Source organism: Ahaetulla prasina, chromosome 2 (genome assembly GCF_028640845.1).
Source record: "Ahaetulla prasina isolate Xishuangbanna chromosome 2, ASM2864084v1, whole genome shotgun sequence".
Classification (NCBI taxonomy): domain Eukaryota; kingdom Metazoa; phylum Chordata; class Lepidosauria; order Squamata; family Colubridae; genus Ahaetulla; species Ahaetulla prasina.
Window position 1 is genome coordinate 229204893 of NC_080540.1, and position 17071 is coordinate 229221963.

The 17071-nt window shown below is 45.2% G+C and overlaps 1 protein-coding gene across 3 annotated transcripts in view; it reads right to left on the reverse strand.

The window, feature by feature from the left end:
• Window positions 1–7940, reverse strand: part of KANK1 (KN motif and ankyrin repeat domains 1) — a 155103-nt gene extending 147163 nt beyond the window's left edge. For 2 of the 3 annotated variants that reach the window (XR_009153863.1, XM_058173125.1), the window contains exon 1: window positions 7598–7939. The gene's annotated coding sequence lies outside the window, so the exon portion shown is untranslated. Of the gene's footprint in view, window positions 1–7597 lie in introns of all 3 variants that reach the window. The other variant, XM_058173127.1, reaches the window with a different exon arrangement.
• Window positions 7941–17071: the final 9131 nt, after the last annotated feature.

Genomic DNA, 17071 nt, shown 5'->3' on the forward strand with positions numbered 1-17071 from the left:
AAACAAAGGGTTGTAAGCCGAGGATTACCGTGCTAAGCTAGCCAGGTTGCCGATTTACTAGAAATGAGCTGCTATTTATACTCCATATTAAGTATACCGGGAGACACATAGACTATAATCACTACAGTCTTCTTTTCTCATACACTTATCAAAGTGACCAAGTTTACAGCCTCAGTTCAAAAGGAAAAGCCCATTGTGAAATACACATGAAGAATGCATGTTTAAGTGTATACTGAATCAATATACAACTGCATGGAGTTATGACAATGAAGAAAGTGACTTATAACCGGTCCTCGCACTTACAATTTTTGCAACAACCCCATGATCACACGATCAAAATTTGAGCACTTGGTAACTGGTATCTATTTACAATGATTGCAGCATCCTAGGTTTGTAGCCTTCCTAGCCAGCTTCCAGATAACAAATGGAATTGGAATTTCCTAATGGGGGAAGCTAGATTTGCTTAACTACCATGTGATTCACTTAACAACTGCAGTGATTCGCTAGTTGTGGAAAAAATTATAAAATTGGGCACAACTTACTATCTTGTTTCTAGTTCCAATTCTAGTTCCAATTGTGATCGTAAATTGAAGATTATCTCCACAGAGTTAAAAATAAACATATTTGTCTTGTTTAGCTATCATTATTTTATTTATTTATTTATTTATTTATTAGCTTTCTAGACCGCCCTTCTCCCGAAGGACACAGGGCAGTATACAGCCTTATTTAAAACACATAGGTACACAATACAAATCCCAAATTTAAAATACATTTAAAATGAAATATTTAACCGGCCAATTTAAAACTAAAACGGTCAAAAGACTGATATAAAACCCTAAAATATAAAATTATAAATAGATTAATACAATTAAAATTCAATTAAAATTAAGTTAAACTAAAATATTAAATTAAAATAATATTTAGGCTAGTCCCACCCGATTGAATAGCAGAGTCTTCAGTTCCCGCTTAATAATAATAATAATAATAACAACAGAGTTGGAAGGTACCTTGGAGGCCTTCTAGTCCAACCCCTTGAAGGTACGGAGGTCGGGAAGTTGGCGTAACCCTGGAGGTAACTCATTCCATGGGGTCAGTGCTGCCACAGAGAAGGCTCTCCCCCTGGGGGTCACCAGCCGGCACTGTTTGGCTGATGGCACCCGGAGCAGGCCCGCTCTGTGGGAGCGCACAGGTCGTTGGGAGGCTATCGGTGGCAGAAGGCGGTCTCGTAAATAGCCCGGTCCTAAGCCATGGAGCGCTTTAAAGGTGAGCACTAGCACCTTGAATTGCACCCGGAAGGCTACCAGCAGCCAGTGCAGGCTGCGCAGGATAGGTGTTATATGGGAGCAACGTGATGCTCCCACAATTACCGGCGCAGCCGCATTCTGGACTAGCTGGAGCCTCCCGGTGCTCTTCAAGGGGAGCCCCATGTAGACAGCATTGCAATAGTCCAGGCGAGAGGTAACGAGGGCGTGAGTGACCGTGCGTAAGTAGTCCCGGACAAGAAAGGGGCGCAACTGGCGCATCAGGCGAACCTGATAGAATGCTCCCCTGGCGACAGCCATCAAATGTTCTTCTAAAGACAGCCGATCGTCCAGGAGAACGCCCAGGTTGCGCACCCTTCCCCTGGGGGTCAGAACTTCACCCCCCCCAGTCAGCGAAGGCGTAAGCTGACTGTACCGGGACGCCAGAACCCACAGCCACTCCGTCTTGGTAGGGTTGAGTTGGAGCCTGTTCCTCCCCATCCAGACCCGCACGGCCTCAAGACACCGGTCCATCACCTCAACAGCTTCGTTGGGGTGGTTCAGGGTGGAAATGTACAGCTGAGTATCATCAGCGTACAGATGATAATCCACCCCGAAACCACGGATAACCTCACCCAGCGGCTGCATATAGATGTTGAACAGGAGAGGCGAGAGAACCGACCCCTGAGGCACCCCACAAGTGAGGGACCTAGAGGTCGATCTCTGCCCCCCTGCCAACACCGTCTGCAAACGGTCAGAGAGATAGGACAAGAACCACCGATAAACGGTGCCTCCCATTCCCAATCCCTCCAACCGCCGCAGCAGGATACCATGGTCAATGGTATCAAAAGCCGCTGAGAGATCTAACAGGACCAGGACAGAGGAACATCCCCTGTCCCAAGCCCTCTAGAGGTCATCCACCAATGCGACCAAAGCCGTCTCAGTGCTGTAACCAGGTCTGAAGCCGGACTGGAACAGGTCTAGAAAGACAGTTTCCTCCAGGTATCAGGGAAGCTGATATGCCACCACACTCTCAACAACCTTCGCCAAAAAGCGAAGGTTGGAGACTGGACGATAGTTCGCCAATATAGCTGGGTCCAAGGAAGGCTTCTTGAGGAGGGGCCTCACCACCGCCTCTTTCAGGGCGGCAGGAAAAGTGCCCTCCAACAAGGAGGCATTGATAATTCCCAGGAGCCAGCCTCGTGTCACCTCCCGTGTGGCCAGTACCAACCAGGAGGGACACGGGTCCAATAAACATGTGGTGGGATTCAGCCTAGCCAACAACCTGTCCATGTTGTCAGGAGTCACAGTATCGAACTCAGCCCAAATAATATCCACAAGACTTGTCCCCGTCCCCTCGCCCGGATCTATCCAATCAGTGTCCAGCCCGTCCCGAATCCGAGCGATTTTATCGGACAGATACTGTACAAAATCCTCAGCACGCCCCTGCAAGGGGTCCTCCCGAGCCTCCTGCGAGAGCAGGGAGCGGGTCATCCTAAACAGGGTGGCTGGGCGGTTATCTGCCGATGCGATAAGAGCAGAGAAATAGGTATGTTTCGCCGCTTTTATCACCACTAGATAGGTCCGAATACAAGACCTAACTAGTGTTCGGTCGGATTCGGTACGGCTGGACCTCCAGGCACTCTCTAGGCGTCTTTTCCGGCGCTTCATCTCCCTCAACTCCTCGTTATACCAAGGAGCTGGGCGAGTTCGGCGCCGGGTCAGAGGCCGCAAAGGCATAACGTGGTCCAAAGCCCCGGCGGCTGCCCCTTCCCAGGCAGCCACCAGTTCTTCGACCGAATCGTGGGCTAATTCCCCAGGAAACGGCCCAAGCTCCGTCAGGAACCTCTCCGGGTCCATCAGGCGCCTGGGACGGAACCATCGAACTGGCTCCGGCTCCCTGCGGCGGGGTGCAGCGGTTCGAAAGTCTAGCTGAAAGAGTAAATGATCTGACCATGACAAGGGCTTAACAATTAATTCCCCTAAATCCAGATCATTTAGCCACTGTCCCGAGACGAAAATCAGGTCCAGCGTGTTACCCCCAGCATGGGTGGGACCATTAACTACTTGGGTCAGGTCCAAGGCCGCCATGGAAGCCATGAACTCCCGAACTGCCATTGACAATTCGCTCACCGACGGCAAGTTGAAATCCCCCATAACCATAAGTCTGGGGGTCTCAACCGCCGTCCCGGCTATCATCTCCGACAGCTCGGGCAGGGCTGTTGCCACACAGCAAGGAGCCAGGTACGTGACCAGCATGCCCACCTGCACCCCACAGCCCCACTTAACCAGAAGGGTTTAACAACCGGCTATCTGCGGGACAGTGACCTCTCTCAGTTCTAGACCCTCGTGAATAACAACCGCTACCCCCCCAACCCCTACCCTGGGCCCTTGGTTGATGGAATGCCTGGAAACCTGGTGGGCACATCTCAACCAGGGGAACCCCCCCTTCTGCGCCCAACCAGGTCTCCGAAATGCCCATCAGGTCCGCCCCCTCTCTTGAATAAGATCGGCTATGAGTGGGGCTTTATTTACGACGGATCTGGCATTGCATAGCAGCAACCGAAGGTCCAGGTTCCTGGGGACATAGCCACTCGGGAAACGAGACAAGCTTGGGGGCCCGGAGCACGCAATCGCTCACAGACAGCGAGAGCGTACTCCCCGTACATGATATGAGCCCCCGCTTCCGCCATAACTGCCCCTCCCTCGTACTGTGCCAATAGATAAGCCCTTAAATGGTTGAGTTTTAACCTTCTCCACTACCTCCGTATATTAGGTTCAACTACAAAAAATAAACTAATTAATTCTCTTATTCATATAAACCAGGGGTGTCCAAACTTGGCCCCTTGAAAAGTGGTGGATTTCAACTCCCAGAATTCCCTAGCCAGCAGGAGCTATAAATATGAGCAAGTTGCTGGTTGGGGAATTCTGGGAGTTGAAGCCCACCACTTTTCAAGGGGCCAAGTTTGGACATCCCTGATATAAACAGTCTACTTCTTACACAATCCCACTAGTCATGCAGCTTCATGCAATGTATGGTCTTTAATTAATAAATGGTTATACAATAAACTACTCAGATAAATCATTTATATGGCCTAAGTTAATTTTTAGCCTTCCCTGTGCAATCACATCCAAAAAATACAGAATTGCATTGCATTGGCTAAAATCCACCCAAACTGCTAGAGACCAGCAAGATAAAAAAACAGCAGATCCCTGACTAGAAAGGACAAATATACAAATATAATTCAGCTCCTTAATGGTACAACGCAAACTGCCAAGTATTCTTAACTCATAAAAACAAGAAAGAAACAAAAAGTTTACATTCCTGCATGTGCCTACAGAGCTCCATACAGCTGCTACTGGCATCTTGGAAAAGTTGAGCTGCTTTATGGAGCTGCCGACAAAGCTCACACCCCTGGGCACTCTGAAGTACTGTACAACCTAAATAGTTAGCACCGAGCTAGAAGCCACTTCAAACAAACCAATTCCATAATCAGTGCAACAATAATAATATGCAATAAAGTTTTTGAGGGAGCTGTTTCAAAAATCTGATTTATACTGCAGAAAAACAAAGAGCAACTATAGTTAGGATCCCTAAAAGCTGCAAAAAGGAAATACTTAGGAAAAAAGGATCATCTGCATTCTTAATAGCAAGGTAAAATAGCAGGGTGAAATACAGCTTTTCTCCTGTACAAATAGTTTTAATTTAAAGAGAAAGTGCTTCAGAGTAAAATATTTTAAATGTAATTTGACTGAACTGGAAATCAGTTACCACTAGATAACCTGTGACCCATTGGGTCATAACTCCACAGACATTTCCTTGCCTAAACAGATAAACAGAATGACCACAGGTGGGCAAAAAAGCAGTGGGAGCAGGAATGACTCTTGACTTTCTGCTGGCCTCCCCATTGATGTTCCTTGTGGGACAATGGCAGGGAGCATTAGAACTGACAATCAAGTGACATAGCAGCACAGCAGAGGCCACAACTTTGTTAAATTAAAATTCCACAGGTCCTGGATTTTGGACACTGTAATGGAATCAGTAGATGACCTTGGAAAATGAGGAAAAGAGATGCTGCCTAGGAAACAAAGAAAGGCAGAAGCTCCCAGTGGTTTTGCTGTCAAAGAAACTCAGGAAGGACACGCCACAATGGACCAAGCAGTTAAAAGTAGCAGTGGGATGTTTGTACTTTCAGACTTGCAAGATTCTGTTAATGTGGCTTTACAATAAAGTAAAATTAGTTACTCAAATCATTTTTTCTGTCTGGTTTTATGTAGACTACCAGCCTCCTGCTATTCTCTACCATCACAGCTAGCAAAAGGAGTTCTACCTTTAGAAAAGGCTAGCTTCCGCCACAGAACAACTGTTTTATTTGGCAAATTGCAAAACAAATGGAAACAAACAATATGTACTGGTGAGATAGTTTATACTATCTTTTGGATAAGAGTATGGAAGTTATTTTGTTATTTCAGGAGCAGTGACAATTGAGGGGGCTGGGATCCTGTTTGTATCCCATTGTGTGAAATCTAATGGTCAGCCATCCTCTAGGGGGCAGCACCTAACCAATCATGACTGGCTTCCAAAAGTTACTTGAATGGAAGACTACTAGGAAATCCCAAGGCTGTAAACTAGACTAGGAAGTCCCCAAAAAGCCTTGAAATATACCGTAGTAATGGCAAACCATTTCCACATTATGAAAATGACACAGATATGAATTCTACTTGAGGGAGTATTTTGCTTTTATTCATCAGCTAGAATTGATTGGCTTGTGGCTGCCAGTTTCTCAGGATTTGTTGTCCAGACAAGACAATTGAAGGTCAGTCACAAATCAGTTTATGAAGAATGGGTGCAGATGCAACCTGAATGAAAACAATTTGGAAATGCCCATAATAATCACATTATCCCTCATATAAAAGTTGTGAGTTAGTTTTGCAGAAATAATAAAAAGCCTAGATTAAAATTGCTCTCCTTAAATTCATTTACTGTACTTTGAAAGGGCTAAATTTACACATTTTTACTTTCAAGCAGGAATAAGTTAAGTCTGTATACCTTATACCTTATACAAAGTCTGTTACATGCACCAAGATACATTCTTTCATAAAACCATGAAGGTCTATTTTCACCATTTTTCCTAGAAGTACCCAAAGTGGTTAAGAGACACTAAAATGGCCTAAACCTATGGACAATTTTGAAAAGGATGTTTTCTTTAGCTGTATGAACAAGACACCTGTTTCCAGAGTTGCATAGCAACATGGCTTTTAACGTGGCAAAGGAGGGAATCTCAAGTCTTTAGCTTTGAAAGTTTAACTTTAAAACAACGATCTGTTACCCTTTCCACACACTGGCACCAGGCTACTCAAGATAGATACCTGGGTTCAGTAATAACTCTTAAGCAGATCAATCTGCTCCCAGCCATGTATAATAAGCTGCTTCGTTAATTAGGTAGAGTCACTGCATATAAGCAGCCAGGAAGGAGGGAGGGAAAGAAAGTTTCATTCTTTTTTCCTCATTCAGGAAAAAGCTGGGGAGGGGGAGGGGGGAGCCTCCAAGCCAGCGCTGACAGGCAATGAAACACTTAAAGAGAAATTTTGCCTTCAAAATTATGTCTTCTCTCCCACCCACCCCAAGTCCTTTTGATGTTTCCCGAACAAAAGCCTCCCTCAGCCCAAGAACGGAGGGAGGTGGTGAGCCAACAAAAGGGATTTTTTTTGGGAGAGGGGAGAAAAGAAAAAGCGGCAAGGGGGAAAAAAAAAAGTCACCCACTCCCGGGCCCTGCCGGTTGCAATGTCAACTGAAGGGGAACTCGGAGCAAGAACCGGGACGGGGGTGGTTGTGTGGTGGGGGGGGGGGAAGAAACATGCACGGAGAGTCTCTTTACAGGCAGCCACCTGACCAAAGCAAGAGCCCGTCTTTTACCCCAGAGGGAAAACGCACGGAAAGAGGAGTCGAGCCAGGAACGGGAGGATTTAGCACCCACGGGAGGAGGGGGAGAAGAAGAAGAAGAAAGAGCCGAGTGGGGGGAAATTCCCCAATCTTTCCAAAAGTACCCTTTCTTTTATACTTGGGTGTTTCTCCCCCCCCCGCCCTTCAGCTCAGGTTTTCCAAGGAAAAAGGAGAAAAAGACCGAAGCCGGGAGAGAGACGATTGACCCGGTGCGCCGCCTCCCAGCCGAGTCGCACCAAAGGATCCCCGGGCGATCCAATTCGGTCGCCTCGATCCAGGAGGCTCGCAACGCTCCTTCTTTCCCGCTTCCCGTTTGCCTCCGGTGTGTGTGTGTGTGTGTGTGTGTGTGCGCGCAAAACAACTCCCGGCGGATCCCTCCCCCCCACCCCGGGGAGAAAAGGTTCAAACTCACCTCGCGGCGCTTTAACCTGTGAGGACAGGAGGGGGGAGGCGGCGGCGGCGGCGCTGTGCCAGTCCCGAGGCGAGGGTAGCGCGGGGGGGGGGGTCCTGGAGCAGGCGGCTCCTCCTGGAGGGAGGGAGGGACAGACGTGCCAGGCACCGGTTGTTTCCACCGCCAAAGCCCACCCGAGCGGAGGGGAGAGAAGAAGGAGGAGGAGGAGGGAAAGCGAGACCGAGAGATCGCCGTCCGCGACAGCAGCTGACGCTGCCTCGGAGTTGAGCCCGCAAACTCCGCTCGCGCTTCTTTTGTAGCGCTTCGTGCTCGCTCGCTCGCTCTCTCCACACTCGCTCGCACACACACACCGGCTGGCCCGCACTGCGGCTGCGCGCTCCGGCCCCAACCCCAACCCCACAAGGCGCGCTCGCTCTCCCGCCTCCTTCACCGGCAGGGATTCCGTGGAGCAGGAATCTCCGATCACATGGCGACTTAGCCCGCGAGGAGGGGAGGAGGGAGGGAGGACACCGGGTCAGGGAACGGCAAAGTTGTTTGGACGAGGGGATCGTCGGCGTCCTTCCCGGAGTCGATGGTTCAAGCCAGGGCAAAAGTTACCACTAATAATAATAATAATAAGCAAGAAAATGACGGACGGCCGTATGAAAAGTTCTGCACCATTCAAAACCTGCAATGTACTTTACAAGTTGGCTTTAATACCTTCCTGGGTAGCAATCTAATTAATTGTAAGGAGATCGATTTTTCTTTTTATTTATTTTATTTATTTATTTTTATTTATTTATTTGTCAATCATATATAAGATAACAGGTAAAAGTATAAACATAATTTTTCATAATACGTGAAAAGAGTAAGTAAAAGAGAATATTAGGACAGGGACAGTAGGAAGGAGATGAACAGGTAAAATCATTTAAAACAAAAGTACAGAGAAGAAAGAAAGTTGGACTCTGTTCTTCACCCTGTCTAGGTAGCCAGACCAACCTGGATGAAGGCATTTTCCTTCTTTTCAGTGTTTTTAAGTCTTTTCTAACAATTTAAAAGCCATATCTCTAGGGATCAGACATTGAACAGTTGCAAGTCACACACACACAAAAACAAGAACAAAAAGGGGATAACAGGACTTGGGGGGGGGGTGTCCTTTTTTTTTTTTTTTTTTGTCCTTAAGTGTCCTGGACGCTGAAACTGAGAAATGACTCCTATGATACGGTTCAGTAAGTTTCACTGAAGAACTAGAAAGTATCTGATTGCAGGATATACCCTCTTAAGTATTGGTGCTGCTTTAATGTGGCTGGTTCAGTGCTATGTTTGCACCCCTGTCTGTGTACTGTTTGGAATCCAAAAATCTTGCACAGCTTTATTATCCAGCTATCCTGGAGCCAGCACAAAACAATCCCCGCATAAAACTTGCTGCCCCTGATGCCAATTCCTCTCCTGCTTCTTCTGAAGGTGTTCCAAGTCATTGCTGAATGGTGTTGCTCTGAGTGTGCCAACTCTTGTAGGCAAGGTTATTGGTTTTCTCCTCTGGCTTTACACAGCCAGCACCTTTCAGGAGGTTGGCAGTCAGTAGCAAAAGCATCCCCTGAACAGACAACTGCAAGGGAAGGAAGTAGGTCTCCCTTCAGGACTCTGCTCCCTAAACTGTTTTATCTGCCCTTCCTCCTGAACAGGTAGTCCTCGGCTTACAGCTATTCGTTTAGTGACTGAAGGTTACAGCGGCACTGAAAAAAGTGACTTAACGACCGGTTTTCACACTTACAGCTCTTGCAGAATCCCTGTGGTCAAAATTTGGGCACTTGTTCACTGGCATGTATTTATGGGGTTGCATGATCCCCATTTGTGATCTTCCAGAAAGCTTCCAACGAGCAAAGTCAATGGGAGAAGCCAGGTTCACTTAATGATCACATGATTCACTTAACAACTTCAGTGATTCTCTTAACAACTGTGGCCAAAAAAAAAATACCATAAAAAGGAGCAAAATTCACTTTAACAACTGCCTTGCTTGTGGTCATAAGTCAGCAATTATCTGTAAAGAAGCACATTTGAAGACAGCAGGGCAGAAATATTGCCAGAAGGGAAGCAGACCCTGACTATTTGTGTAATGGTCTAAGGATGACTGAAATTGATTGTTGGCTGTGTAGATAGATCCTTCATTCTGGTTTGGGGCATGACTGAAACTGGAAAATCTAAAGGAAACTTGCCCTTAATGAACAAAAGCCCAGTTTAACACTGTCAATGAGGAAAATGCAGAGCTGCTCCTTATAAAAAATCAAAATACATTCCAGATTCCTGTTAAAGTAGAATAGTTAAGCTTTTGTCAGTAAAGAAGCAGAGAAAATATAATAATATTGGAATACAGAACTCTTAAAGCAGAAGGCCACTAGTTAAAAACCTTCTTTTTCTTCAAATGAAATAATGAAATTGTTCCCTCCTCCCTTCTGGTTGTTTGGAAAGTAAAGAAGTTGGGGTCAAAAGTTGATGGGAGGTGACATCTCTGAAAGGAACTCAGGCAATCAAGGGTTTAAGTGGGGTCAAAGAATGTGGGGGAGGTTAGCTGAGGCCAGGTGTTGTCCACACCTCCCAGTCCCAACCCACTCTAATCAGTTGAATTCAGTCCAAGACAATGGGTGACAAAGAGTTATAGAAATGACATACCCTAAAGCTAGGTGGGATTTGTGCTAGTTTAAGAGGGAAAATGTTGCTTTAAAAATCAGTACAGGTAGTCCTCGACTTACAATCACAATTGAGCCAAAAATTTCTGTTGATAAATGAGACATTGGTGAAGTGAATTTTGGCCCATTTTACAACCTTTCTAGTCACACTTGTTAAGCGAATCATTGCAATTGTGAAATTAGTACTAGAATGGGGAACTTTGCTTGCCAGAAAGTTGCAAAAGGTGATCAGAAGACTCAGGGTCACTGCAACCGTCATAAATACGAGTCAGTTGCCAACCCTCTCAATTTGTGACCATTTGTGACAATCATGTGACCATGGGAATGCTGCAACGGTCATGTGAAAAACGGTCATAAGTCACTTTTTTCAGTGCTGTTGTAACTAGAGAACAGTCTCTAAATGAACTGTAGTAAGTCGAGGACTACCTATATACTTAAATGACAATTTAAAGGTGTTCCATTCATGTCTGTGCCCAAGAGGGAATATGGATGGGGCCAAAGCATGATGGTGCCAAGGTTAAATATAAATCGAGTCAAGGCCTAAGACTCAGGACACCTTAAAAGATAGATAAATTATTGCAATAAAAGGATATATTACATGGATTAGAACCATGCTTTATGGAATCTTTATGGAGTCGCTCTTCCCGGCTGATACGTTATTGAAAACTTATTTGCATCCATTTAGCAAATCTCTGTTTATTAAGTGTATTGGTTTATCAAGCCTGGCATTAAAAATGTAAGTATTCTTAGCTGTTCTTATACTGCAGGAAGAACACTTGAACTTGTTCATATTTTAATTAAAAGAGACCTTTTGTTCCTTTTGTTAAGGAAGCACATCTGTTCTCATTGGTCACTGGACAGGCCCTCCCTCCTTCATGGATCCTCTTTCCAGTGTCCCTGAGCAGCAGTGACCTTGATGGAAAACTACTGTGTTTCTGTGACAACATCAACTCCACGTCCTTGTTTCCATTGGTGTCAACAGATGTCCGTGTTTTCCAGCAGCCTGTATAATTAATGAACTTGAGCAATAATGTATCTTTGGCTGTTGCTTCCTGACACTTGCAAAGAAATAGGACAGGTTTAGATTATCCATCATGGTAATAATTGGCCTCAACTACATTTTAGTACAGGGGTCTCCAACCTTGGAAACTTTAAGACTTGTGGACTTCAACTCCCAGAATTCCTCAGCCAGCTTTGCTGGTTGAGGGATTCTGGGAGTTGAAGTCCACAAGTCTTAAAGTTTCCAAGATTGGAGACCCCTGTTTTAGCAAACTAAAGGAAGGTATTTACCTCTGACTTACTTACTTACTTACTTACTTACTTACTTATTTAAGTGATAGAGACCTTTAGGATTGAAATACTATTAAATAGAAAACCACCTCATTTTTAGACCAATTTCCACAAGGTATGGAGTGCTGGATACTGAATGCAAGATTAATCCTAGGCTGGAACATTTTACAGGTTAACTGCATCTAGCATGGTAATTTTCTTCTCTCTGCCGGATAATGCTGACTTGACATGTATAATTTCCCTTGATTCTTCAGTTCTACAATTGGCTGATGGACTGATGCCAAGTTGCTTAACACTCTCTGAAATCTTAACTTGATATCAATATTGGAAGTGGGCAGAACTATGGAAAACTTCAATTCTGAAAAACCCTTCTGAAGCTTCCCTCACTTAGGCTAACCCCCCTTGAATTCTGTGCTGCTTGGAATTCGAGGGGGCAGGGTGATTTCAGGGAAAAGTATGAAGAAAATAAAGGAAATTACTCATGGTAAGAAATATGCCCCACTGAGTTTAACAGATTAACAGAGTTGGAAGGGACCTTGTAGATCATCTAGTCCACCATCACCCCCTGCCCAAGCAGGAGACCCTACACCATTTCTGACAGATGGCAGTCCAGTCTCTTCTTGAAAGCCTCCAGGGATAAAACTCCCAGAACTTCTGAAGGCAAGTTATTCCATTGGTTAATTGCACTCACTGTCAGTAAATTTCTCTTTACTTCCAGGTTCAATGTCTCCTTGTTCAGTTTCATCTGTTATTCCTTGTCTGGCCTTCAGATGCTTTGAAAAATAGCTTAACCCTCTCCTCTCTGTGGCAACCCCTCAAATATTGGAAATTGGAGCACTAAGTGGGTAAGTTTGTAAAGTCATTTCTTTATCAGGTTAGGTGTTCAAAAAGTCTTTATCGGAATGAAGCATAGCTATAAGGATTGTTTTTAAAAAAAAAATTGGACTCACTTTATTAGAAAAGTTAGTTAATCCCTGATTCCTAATCATGATGCTACACCAACTTCTAAATCTCTTTGCTTCCTAAGTATCCTGGCTTCAGAGTGCGTAGGCAAAATGGCTGGAAGAGCTGACTCTGCTCTTCTGCTCCCGCAAACCCCTTGTTTAGCAGCATTAGGAAGTAGTGAATTCATAGGCCTCTAACAAGAAGCTCACAAAGGGCTTGACAAATGCTTGCAGTGTGAAGAAGTTTGCCTTTCATTGCTGGTTGATCAGGCAAATCACATTATTCTACTACTTACAAAGCCTCAGCTGTTATATTCAAGCTCTCTCCAATTTCCCTGCTCTCTTTCCGTCTCCCTTGTGACCTTTTCTTCCTGTAAGCCTTTCTCAAAGTTTGTTCCTTTGCAGAGGAAGCTTCTCTGGTAGTTGATAATGTCACTCTTCAACTTTTTAAGTACCTGCCACAGCTAACAACAGCTAACAACTCTTCTCCACCCACATTCCCATGTAAACAGAGTTGGCATATGCAAATAGTATTATTATTATTATTATTTTAAAAGGCATTCCCTTGCTCCTGAAAATGTAAAGTTTCCTATCATTGTCAAGAGTGAAAGATGACACATCTTGACGCACTTTTACACCAAGTAATTATGATGATACTAAGGAGATGCAATTGAAGTGTCCATAAACCCTTAGACACAAAATGCATGCCCTTTAAAAATGTTACAGGATGACTATGTTTGCATTTTAATCGAGGGCTCATATTTTTAGAAAGCCTATCTAGGCTCCAGCATTGGGTGCTTTTTTGTAACACTTGCTTACAGCGTCATTATAAGCACTTAATGTAATATATTTAAACTCAAACTGATTTAATATTTTATGCATCCATTTTCAATGGCTAGAAAATAAAGCAGAATCCTTTGAATGAATGTATTCAATTTATAAATATACTTAGGTGTGTCTTACAATTCAACTAATATATGAGCTGAACAGAAATCTACCACTCAATCCTAATATTTTCTTTTGATTTCTAATAATGCTTACTTTGAAGGAGTAATGACCTTAAAATCACACAGTTGAAAGTACAAATTACTTGGAACTGGTTCATTTATTTGAACAGAGGTGACAAAATTACAATATCATTCTAATTACAATATGACATCACTGAGGATGGCAGAATCGTATCAGAACTTCGGAAAAACACTAAGCAATAAACATTATAAGCTCAAAATACAACGTTAGCAAAATGGTTTAAACATTTATTAATCATTTTCCTTTCTTTTTCATTCTCTTCCATGTTTATCCATGTTTCCAAAGCAGAAATGAAGAACCCTGATTTTAAAATCCATCAAGAAATGTGAGGTTAGTGATCCCAGCTTTCCAAAATCCTTGCCACATCCACAGGGGAAGGTACTGTTAAGACAGCTTCTGTGTTGACAGATGGGTGTGAATTTCTCTCCTGTTCATTTTGCCGAGCTGGCTGGTCAATAGGATGTGAGTTTGATAATAATGATTCAATGTCTGTGTACTCCCAATGAGCAGTAAGACTATTCAATGTTACCAAAGGTGTTTCCCCACCCCAACTCCAGCATTTCTGTCCCCCAGCATTCACAACTTACGAAGATAGCTAATCAGTCCTCATTGTCCAGCTGTCAGTCTTATCAAGTAGACTAGACAGGAAACATGACCAGATGAGCTAATTCTACTCTTATTCTAAAGCTACATAAACAGACTCTTGCAAGTCTGACACTACAATTCTCCTGCCATCTCCTTTACAATTCGAGAAGTTGGGGAGGTTCCTTCTGATGCTCTGCCTGCTAAGCAGCTGTGTGTTATGCTCTTCCTTGTCTGACCCTTCCCTAGGCCGCATCTCTGCGCCTGTCTCCCAAGGTTTGGTACTGTTGCACCAGCTGACCAATAGAATAGGGGAAAAGTTATCATTCAGTGTCCCACTCTCTAACATACTATAATTGAATTGCAAAAATGCTCCGACCTCCAGTCCATACAAAACAACAACAACAACAAATTGCTTTCCCCTCCCATGTTTTTCAGGTATGATTGGCTTGTAATTTATAAAACTCTAGAGACTGCTAGGAGTAGAATCTATGACAGGGAAGTTCAGTGGAAGAAACAGTAACAGTAACCAAGCATTGAATTCTTCCCAAAATTTCTTAAGTATTTCTCTGTTGTTTTTAAAACTCCCTAGAATTGTGTAGGTGAAATACTGGCATGCAGGAAGTTTACACTATGGGATTTCCCGCACTAATTTCACCCATGCATGATTCCTGTGATATTTGGGTCAGAGACCTGGGAAGAGGAAGATTGCCAGATCTGGGTTGTAAAAATTGGAACAACCACTGGATGGCAACAAAGATTTCTCTGTATTCCTTTACTGCCATCTACTGGTCATTCAGAATATTGCACCCCAGATACCTTAAGCCTAGAAGGAAGCAGGGTATCAAACTGAATAAGTTAAGGAGGTTTAAACTTCCATTAATAGACTGAGAAGTAAGTGAAGATAGTATCATGAAGAAAATCAGTATAGGTAGATCTTGACATAGAAGCACAATTTTGATCATCTGACTATGGGAATGCTGTAATATCATAAGTTTGAAACCTGGTCATAAGTCACTTTTTCAGTGCTGTTGTAACTTCAAACAGACACTAAATATATGATTGTAAGTCAAGGACTACCTGTATTACATTTCCATTGGTGCTTCTTCCTCCAACAAATATGGAACAATCTGTTTAACTGTAAGCGAACATTTTGTCTATTATTTATTTATTTATTTTATTTATTTAATCAAATTTGTATACCGCCCTATCTCCCGAGGGACTCAGGGCGGTTCACAGGCCAATAAAAACATATAAATACAAATTAAGATCACAATTAAAAAACTTATTCTAAAGCCAAATTAATTAAAAATGATATAAATACTAAAACCAATTAAAATCAATATAAATTTAAAACCTAGTCCAGTCCTGCGCAAATGAATAAATATGTTTTAAGCTCGCGGCGGAAGGTTCGGAGGTCCGGAAGTTGACGAAGTCCTGGGGGGAGTTCGTTCCAGAGGGTGGGAGCCCCCACAGAGAAGGCCCTTCCCCTGGGTGTTGCCAGACGACACTGCCTAGCTGACGGCACCCTGAGGAGTCCCTCTCTGTGAGAGCGCACGGGTCGGTGAGAGGTATTCGGTAGCAGCAGGCGGTCCCGTAAGTAACCCGGCCCTATGCCATGGAGCGCTTTAAAGATGGTTACCAAAACCTTGAAGCGCACCCGGAAGGCCACAGGTAGCCAGTGCAGTCTGCGCAGGATAGGTGTCACGCGGGAGCCACGGGGGGCTCCCTCTATCACCCGCGCAGCCGCATTCTGAACTAACTGCAGTCTCCGGATGCCCTTCAAGGGGAGCCCCATGTAGAGAGCATTGCAGTAATCCAGGCGAGACGTCACGAGGGCGTGAGTGACCGTGCATAGGGCATCCCGGTCTAGAAAGGGGCGCAACTGGCGCACCAGGCGAACCTGGTAAAAAGCTCTCCTGGAGACGGCCGTCAAATGATCTTCAAAAGACAGCCGTTCATCCAGGAGGATGCCCAAGTTGCACACCCTCTCCATCGGGGCCAATGACTCGCCTCCGACAGTCAGCCATGGACTCAGCTGACTGTACCGGGATGCCGGCATCCACAGCCACTCTGTCTTGGAGGGATTGAGCTTGAGCCTGTTTCTCCCCATCCAGACCCGTACGGCTTCCAGACACCGGGACAGCACTTCGATAGCTTCGTTGGGGTGGCCCGGTGTGGAAAAGTACAGCTGGGTGTCATCCGCATACAGCTGGTACCTCACACCGAAGCCACTGATGATCTCACCCAGCGGCTTCATGTAGATGTTGAACAGGAGGGGCGAGAGAATCGACCCCTGCGGCACCCCACAAGTGAGGCGCCTCGGAGCCGACCTCTGCCCCCCTGTCAACACCGTCTGCGACCGATCGGAGAGATAGGAGGAGAACCACCGATGCGGTGCCTCCACTCCCAACCCTCCAACCGGCGCAGCAGGTTACCATGGTCGATGGTATCAAAAGCCGCTGAGAGGTCTAATAGGACCAGGGCAGAGGAACAACCCCTATCCCTGGCCCTCCAGAGATCATCCACCAACGCGACCAAAGCCGTCTCAGTGCTGTAACCGGGCGGAAACCGGACTGGAGCAGGTCTAGATAGACAGTTTCATCCAGGTGTAAGGAAACTGATATGCCACCATACTCTCTACAACCTTCGCGAGCGAAGGTTGGAGACCGGACGATAATTACCTAAAACAGCCGGGTCCAGGACAGGCTTCTTGAGGAGGGGTCTCACCACCGCCTCTTTCAAGGCGGCCGGGAAGACTCCCTCCACCAAAGAAGCGCTCGTAATTGCCTGGAGCCAGCCTCGTGTCACCTCCTGGGTGGCCAGCACCAATCAGGAGGGGCACGGGTCCAGTAAACATGTGGTGGCATTCAACCTACCCAACAACCTGTCCATGTCCTCGGGAGCCACAGGGTCAAACTCATCCCATACAATGTCACCAAGACCACCCTCAGACACCTCCC